Raw genomic sequence first — 8,515 nt, 5'->3', positions numbered from 1 at the left:
CCCCAACCAGAGAACTGAAAATGAGCGGCTTTGCCCAGAGCAAGCAGGATCGCTGTTCCCCTCACCGAGCACAGCACCAGCCACTTGCCTGCACCGAGACACACTGAGCAGATGCGTCAACCCGCAGTGCGCAGAGTCAGTGCGGGGCAGAGAGCCGGCCCACTGCACCGTCTCACTGCTACGGTACCCTCTGTCCCTGCACCCTGTCTCACTGCTACTGTACCCTCTGTCCCTGCATGTCACTGTTACGGTGCCCGCTGTTCCTGCACTGTCACTCTGTTACTGCATCCTCTATTCCTGCACCTTGTCTGTTGTTGTAGTCCCTGTCCCTGCACCCTGTTTCCCTGTTACTGTACCCTCTGACCATGTCACTGCTTACTGTGCCCACTGTCCCTCCACCTTTCTGTTACTGAACCATCTATCCCTGCACCCTGTCTCACTGTTACTGGAAACTCTGTCTGTATAATCTGTCTCAGTGTTACTGCAACCTCTCTCACTGTTAATGCACCCCCTGTCCCTACACCCTATCTCACTGTTACTGCACCCTCTGACTACACCCTGTCTCACTGTTATTGCACACAATGTCCCTGCCCCATCTGTCCCTGCACCCTGTCTCACTATTACTGCACCCTCTGTCCCTGCACCCTGTCTGACTGTTACTGCACACTGTCCCTGCACTCTGTCTCACTGTTGCTGCACCCTCTGTCCCTACAACCTGTCTCACTGTTACTGTACCTGCTATCCCTGCAACCTGTCTTTTACTGTACACTCTGTCCCTGGACTGTCTCTTTTTTACTGTACCTTCTGTACCAGCCCCTTGTCTCACTGCGACTGTACACTCTGACCGTGCACCCTGTCTCACTGTCACTGTATCCTCAGCCCCTGCACACTGTCTCGCTGTTACTGTACCCTCTGGTTCTCTACCTTATCTGTTACGGTACTCTCTGTCCCTGCACCTTGTGTCACTGCTACTGGACCCTCTGTCTGTATGATCCGTCTCAGTGTTTCTGCACCCTCTGTCCCTGCACCCTGTCTCACTGTTTCTGCACCCTCTCTCACTGTTTCACTGGTACTGTACCCGCTGTCCCTGCACTGTCTCTCTGTAACTCTACTGTCCCTGCCCCCTGTCTGTTAATGCACCCTCTATCCCTGCAACCTGTCTCATGTTTCTGTACTTCTGTTCCTCCACCTTGTGTGTTAATGTAGTCTTTCTCCCCACACTCTGTGTCAATGTTACTGGACCCTCTGTCTATGTAATCTTTCTCACTGTTACTGCACGCTCTGTCCCTGCACCCTGTCTCACTGTTACGGCACCATCAGTCCCTACACTGTTTCACTATTACTGTACCCTCTGTCCTTGCACTGTCTCTGGAACTCTACCTTCAGTCCCCGCACCCTCTCTCACTGTTACTGACCCACTGTCCCTGCACGCTGTCTGACTGTTACTGCACCCTGCTTGTTACTGTACCCTCCATCCTTGCACCCTGTCTTACTGTTTCTGTACTCTCTGTTCCTGTCCTCAGTCTCTCTGTTAATGCACCAGCTGTTTGACTGTTACTGCACCCTGCTTGTTACTGTACCCTCCATCCTTGCACCCTGTCTCACTGTTACTGTACCCTCTGTTCCTGTCCTCAGTCTCTCTGTTAATGCACCAGCTGTTTCCCTATTACTGTACCCTCTGTCCTTGCTCTGTCTCTCTGTTACTCTTCCTTCTGTCCCTGCAACCTGTCTCTTTGTTACTGCACCTTCTGTCCCTGCACCCTGTCTCACTGTTACTGTACTCTCTGTTCCTCAGCCTGTCTCCCTGTTTCTGTATTCTCTCTCTCTGACTCTGTCTCCCTGTTACTGCACCCTCTGTCCCTGACCCTGTTTCACTGTTACTGCACCCTCTGTCCCTGCAACTTATGTCACTGTTACTGTACACTCTGTCTGTGTACCCTGCTTCACTGTTATTTTACCCTCTGCCCCATCTCTGTTACTGCGCAATCTGTCCCTACAACCTGAATCACTGTTACTATGCCCTCTGTTCCACCAACCTGTCTGTTACTGTACTCTCTGTCCCCACATCCTGTCTCACTGTTACCACACCCTCTGTCCGTACATCCAGTCTCACTGTTACTGTACCCCCTGTCCCTGCACCCTGTCTCTCTATTAATGCACCCACTGTCCCTACACCCTCTCTGTTACTGCACCTTCTGTCCCTGCACCCTGTCTCACTGTTACTGTACCCTCTGTCCCTGCACTGTCTCTCTGTAACTCTACCTTCTGTCGCTGCACCCTGTCTGCTAATACACCATCTCACCCTGCAACCTGTCTCTGTACTATCTGTCCCTCCACCTTGTGTGTTAAAGTAGTCTCTGTCCCCACACTATGTTACTGCACCCTCTGTGTAATCTGTCTCACTATTACTGTACTCACTGTCCCTGCAACCTTTCTCACTGTTACTGCACCCTATGTCCCTGCACCCTGTCTCAGTGTTAGTGCACCCTCTGTCCCTGCACCCTGTCTCAGTGTTAGTGCACCCTCTGTCCCTGCACTGTTTCACTATTACTGTATCCTCTGTCCCTGCACTGTCTCTCTGTAACTCTACCGTCTGTCCCTGCAACCTGTCTGTTAATGCACCCTCTGTCCCTGTACCCTATCTGTTATTCACCATCTGATCCTGCAACCTGTCTCATGTTTCTGTACTTTCTGTCCCTCCACCTTGTGTGTTAATGTACTCTCTCTCCCCACACTCTGTGTCAATGTTACTGGACCCTCTGTTGATGTAATCTCTCTCACTGTTACTGCATGCTCTGTCTCTGCACCCTGTCTCACTGTTACTGCACCATCAGTCCCTGCACTATTTCCGTATTACTGTACCCTCTGTCCTTGCACTGTCTCTCTGTTACTCTTCCATCTGTCCCTGCACCCTGTCTTACTGTTACTGCATCCTGCTTGTTACTGTACCCTCCTTCCTTGCACCCTGTCTCACTGATACTGCACCCTCTGTCCCTGCAACCTGTCTCACTGTTACTGTACCCACTGTCCCTCAGCCTGACTCCCTGTTTCTGTATTCTCTCTCCCTGCACTGTCTCACTGTTTCTGTACCCTCTGTCCCTGCAGCCTGTCTGTTACTATACCCTCTGTCGCTGCAACCTGTCTCACTGTTACTATACCCACTGTCCCTCAGCCTGACTCCCTGTTTCTGTATTCTCTCTCCCTGCACTGTCTCACTGTTTCTGTACCCTCTGTCCCTGCAGCCTGTCTGTTACTATACCCTCTGTCGCTGCAACCTGTCTCACTGTTACTGTACCCACTGTCCCTCAGCCTGACTCCCTGTTTCTGTATTCTCTCTCCCTGCACTGTCTCACTGTTTCTGTACCCTCTGTCCCTGCAGCCTGTCTGTTACTATACCCTCTGTCGCTGCAACCTGTCTCACTGTTACTGTACCCTCTGTTCCTCAGTCTGTCTCACTGTTACTGTACCCTCTGTCGCTGCAACCTGTCTCACTGTTACTGTACCCTCTGTTCCTCAGTCTGTCTCACTGTTACTGTACCCTCTGTCGCTGCAACCTGTCTCACTGTTACTGTACCCTCTGTTCCTCAGTCTGTCTCACTGTTACTGTACCCTCTGTCGCTGCAACCTGTCTCACTGTTACTGTACCCTCTGTTCCTCAGTCTGTCTCACTGTTACTGCACCCGCTGTCCCTGCACTGTCTCTCTGTAACTCTACTGCCTGTCCCTGTACCCTGTCTGTTAATGCATCCTCTAGCCCTGCAACCTGTCTCATGTTTCTGTACTTTCTGTCCCTCCACCTTTTGTGTTAATGTAGTCTCTCTCCCCACACTCTGTATCAATGTTACTGGACCCTCTGTCTATGTAATCACTGTTACGGCACGTTCTGTCCCGGCACCCCCTGTCTCACTGTTACGGCACGTTCTGTCCCGGCACCCCCTGTCTCCCTGTCCCGGCAACCTCTCGCCGTGGCATGCACCCGCCGTGCCCTGCGCCCTCTCTCGCCGTGGCATGCACCCGCCGTGCCCTGCGCCCTCTCTCGCCGTGGCATGCACCCGCCGTGCCCTGCGCCCTCTCTCGCCGTGGCATGCACCCGCCGTGCCCTGCGCCCTCTCTCGCCGTGGCATGCACCCGCCGTGCCCTGCGCCCTCTCTCGCCGTGGCATGCACCCGCCGTGCCCTGCGCCCTCTCTCGCCGTGGCATGCACCCGCCGTGCCCTGCGCCCTCTCTCGCCGTGGCATGCACCCGCCGTGCCCTGCGCCCTCTCTCGCCGTGGCATGCACCCGCCGTTCCTGCGCCCTCTCTCGCCGTCCCTGCACCCTCCGTTCCTGCGCCCTCTCTCGCCGTCCCTGCACCCTCCGTTCCTGCGCCCTCTCTCGCCGTCCCTGCACCCTCCGTTCCTGCGCCCTCTCTCGCCGTCCCTGCACCCTCCGTTCCTGCGCCCTCTCTCGTCGTCCCTGCACCCTCCGTTCCTGCGCCCTCTCTCGCCGTCCCTGCACCCTCCGTTCCTGCGCCCTTTCTCTCCGTTCCTGCACCCTTTCTCACCGTTCCTGCACCCTCCGTTCCTGCACCCTTTCTCACCGCTCCTGCACCCTTTCTCACCGTTCCTGCACCCTCCGTTCCTGCACCCTTTCTCACCGTTCCTGCACCCTTTCTCACCGTTCCTGCACCCTCCGTTCCTGCACCCTTTCTCACCGTTCCGGCACCCTCCGTTCCTGCACCCTTTCTCACCGTTCCTGCACCCTTTCTCTCCGTTCCTGCACCCTCCGTTCCTGCACCCTCCGTTCCTGCACCCTTTCTCTCCGTTCCTGCACCCTCCGTTCCTGCACCCTTTCTCACCGCTCCTGCACCCTTTCTCACCGTTCCTGCACCCTCCGTTCCTGCACCCTTTCTCACCGTTCCTGCACCCTCCGTTCCTGCACCCTTTCTCACCGTTCCGGCACCCTCCGTTCCTGCACCCTTTCTCACCGTTCCTGCACCCTTCGTTCCTGCACCCTCCGTTCCTGCACCCTCCGTTCCTGCACCCTTTCTCTCCGTTCCTGCACCCTTTCTCACCGTTCCTGCACCCTCCGTTCCTGCACCCTTTCTCACCGTTCCTGCACCCTCCGTTCCTGCACCCTTTCTCACCGCTCCTGCACCCTTTCTCACCGTTCCTGCACCCTCCGTTCCTGCACCCTTTCTCACCATTCCTGCACCCTCCGTTCCTGCACCCTTTCTCACCGTTCCGGCACCCTCCGTTCCTGCACCCTTTCTCACCGTTCCTGCACCCTTTCTCACCGTTCCGGCACCCTCCGTTCCTGCACCCTTTCTCACCGTTCCGGCACCCTCCGTTCCTGCACCCTTTCTCACCGTTCCGGCACCCTCCGTTCCTGCACCCTTTCTCACCGTTCCTGCACCCTTTCTCTCCGTTCCTGCACCCTCCGTTCCTGCACCCTCCGTTCCTGCACCCTTTCTCACCGTTCCTGCACCCTCCGTTCCTGCACCCTTTCTCACCGCTCCTGCACCCTTTCTCACCGTTCCTGCACCCTCCGTTCCTGCACCCTTTCTCACCGTTCCTGCACCCTCCGTTCCTGCACCCTTTCTCACCGTTCCGGCACCCTCCGTTCCTGCACCCTTTCTCACCGTTCCTGCACCCTTCGTTCCTGCACCCTCCGTTCCTGCACCCTCCGTTCCTGCACCCTTTCTCTCCGTTCCTGCACCCTTTCTCACCGTTCCGGCACCCTCCGTTCCTGCACCCTTTCTCACCGTTCCTGCACCCTTTCTCTCCGTTCCTGCACCCTCCGTTCCTGCACCCTCTCTCGCCGTCCCTGCACCCTCTGTTCCTGCACCCTTTCTCTCCGTCCCTGCACCCTTTCTCACCGTTCCTGCACCCTCCGTTCCTGCACCCTTTCTCACCGCTCCTGCACCCTTTCTCACCGTTCCTGCACCCTTTCTCACCGCTCCTGCACCCTTTCTCACCGCTCCTGCACCCTCCGTTCCTGCACCCTTTCTCACCGTTCCGGCACCCTCCGTTCCTGCACCCTTTCTCACCGTTCCTGCACCCTCCGTTCCTGCACCCTTTCTCTCCGTTCCTGCACCCTCCGTTCCTGCACCCTTTCTCTCCGTTCCTGCACCCTTTCTCACCGCTCCTGCACCCTTTCTCACCGTTCCGGCACCCTCCGTTTCTGCACCCTCTCTCACCATTCCCGCACCCTTTCTCACCGTCCCTGCACCCTCCGTTCCTGCACCCTTTCTCACCGTCCCTGCACCCTCCGTTCCTGCACCCTTTCTCACCGTCCCTGCACCCTCCGTTCCTGCACCCTTTCTCACCGTCCCTGCACCCTCCGTTCCTGCACCCTCCGTTCCTGCACCCTTTCTCACCGTTCCTGCACCCTTTCTCTCTGTTCCTGCACCCTTTCTCTCTGTTCCTGCACCCTTTCTCTCTGTTCCTGCACCCTTTCTCTCTGTTCCTGCACCCTTTCTCACTGTTACTGCACCATCTATCCCTGCACCCTGTCTCACTGTTACTGTAGGAGAAAGTGAGGACCGCAGATGCTGGAGATCAGAGCTGAAAAATGTATTGCTGGAAAAGCGCACTTTCCTGAAGAAAGGCTTATGCCCGAAACGTTGATTCTCACTGTTACTGTACCTTCTGTTCCTCAGTCTGTCTCCCTGTATCTGTATTCTCTCTCCCTGCACTCTGCCTCCGTGTTACTGCACCCTCTGTCACTGACGCTATCTCACCGTTACTGCACCCTGTGTCCCTGCGCCCTCTCTTACTGTTACTGTACCCTCTGTCCCTGCACCCTGTCTCACTGTCACTGCACCCTGTCTCACTGTTAATGCACCCGCTGTCCCGGTATCCTGCCTCACTGTTACTGCCCCCCCTGTCCCACTGTCACTGCACCCTCTGTCCCTGCACCCTGTCTGACTGTTTCTGTGTCCCTGCAACCGGTCTCACTGTTACTGCACCCTCTGTCCCTGCACCCTATTTCTCTGTTTCTGATCACTCTGTCCCTGCACACACTCTAATTGTTACTGCACCCTCTGTCCCTGTACTCTCTCTAACTGTTTCTGTGTCCCTGCAACCTGTCTCACTGTTAATGCACTGTCTGTCCCTGTACCCTCTGGAACTGTTACTGCACCCTCTGGAACTGTTACTGCACCCTGCCTCACTATTACTGCACCCTCTGTCCCTGCACCCGATCTCTCGGTTTCTGCACCCTCTGTCCCTGCACCCTCTCCAATTGTTACTGTACCCTCTGTCCCTGCACCCTCTCCAATTGTTACTGCACTCTCTGTCCCTGCACTCTCTCTAACTGGTTCTGCACCCTCTGTCCCCGCATCCTATCTCTCTGTTTCTGCACCCTCTGTCCCTGCACGCTTTATAACTGTTTCTGCACCCTCTGTCCCTGCGCCCTCTCTAACTGTTTCTGCACACTGTCCCTGCACCCTCTCTTACTGTTACTGCACCCTGTTTCACTGTTACTGTACCCTGTGTCCTTGCACCCTGTCTCACTGTTAATGCACGGTCTGTCCCTGCACCCTCTCTGTTACTGCACCCTCTGTCCCTGCAACCTGTATAACAGTTACTGCACCCACTGTCCCTGCACCCTGCCTTACTGTTATTGCACCCTCTGTCCCTGCACCCTGCCTTACTGTTATTGCACCCTCTGTCCCTGCACCCTGTCTCACTGTTGCTGCACCCTCTGTACCTGCACCCTGTCTCATTATTATGTACCCTCTGTCCCTGCAACGTCTCACTGTTACTGCATGCTCTGTCCCTACAACCTGTCTGTTACTGCACCCTCTGTCCCTGCACCATGTCTCCCTATTACTGTACCATCTGTCTCTGCACACTGTCTCACTGTTACTGCACACTCTGTCCATGTAATCTGTCTCACTGTTACTGCACCATCTGTCCCTGCACCCCCTAACCCTACACCCTGTCTCATTATTACTATACCCTCTGTCCTTGCCTGTTACTGTGCCCTCTCCCTACACCCTCTATTACTGTGCCCTCTGTCCTTGCACCCTCTGACGCTGCACTGTCTCTGTATTGCTGTACCTTCTGTCCCCACACCCTAGTTCACTGTTACTGTGTCCTCTGTCCCTACACCGTCTCATCGTTACTGTACCTTCTCTCCCTGTACCCTCTGTCATTGTACCCTTACCCAGTGTCAGTTCTCCCTCTGTCAATATCCCTTCACCCACAAATTGTCCCAGGAACCTTCCCACTGTCCTGAACCCACAGTCCCTACACCCTATCTCATTGACACTGCACTTTCTTTTACTCAAACTCGAATGCTGCATCCTCACAATCTTCCCGTACAGTGTCACCATGCCCTCTCTTATTGTCCGTGCACCCTCTCTCATGATGTCCTCATACTTTGCCCCTGCACCCTAACTCACTGTCACTGTAAACACTTACTATCCCCACACCCATATTCCCTGACACTGCACCCTCATATTATCCCTCCATCTCCCGTCACCTTCATGCAGTTTCTGCACTGTCTCACTGTCACTGCTTCTTCTGGTCT

Source organism: Chiloscyllium punctatum, chromosome 25 (genome assembly GCF_047496795.1).
Source record: "Chiloscyllium punctatum isolate Juve2018m chromosome 25, sChiPun1.3, whole genome shotgun sequence".
Lineage (NCBI taxonomy): Eukaryota > Metazoa > Chordata > Chondrichthyes > Orectolobiformes > Hemiscylliidae > Chiloscyllium > Chiloscyllium punctatum.
This window is presented reverse-complemented; position numbering follows the sequence as displayed.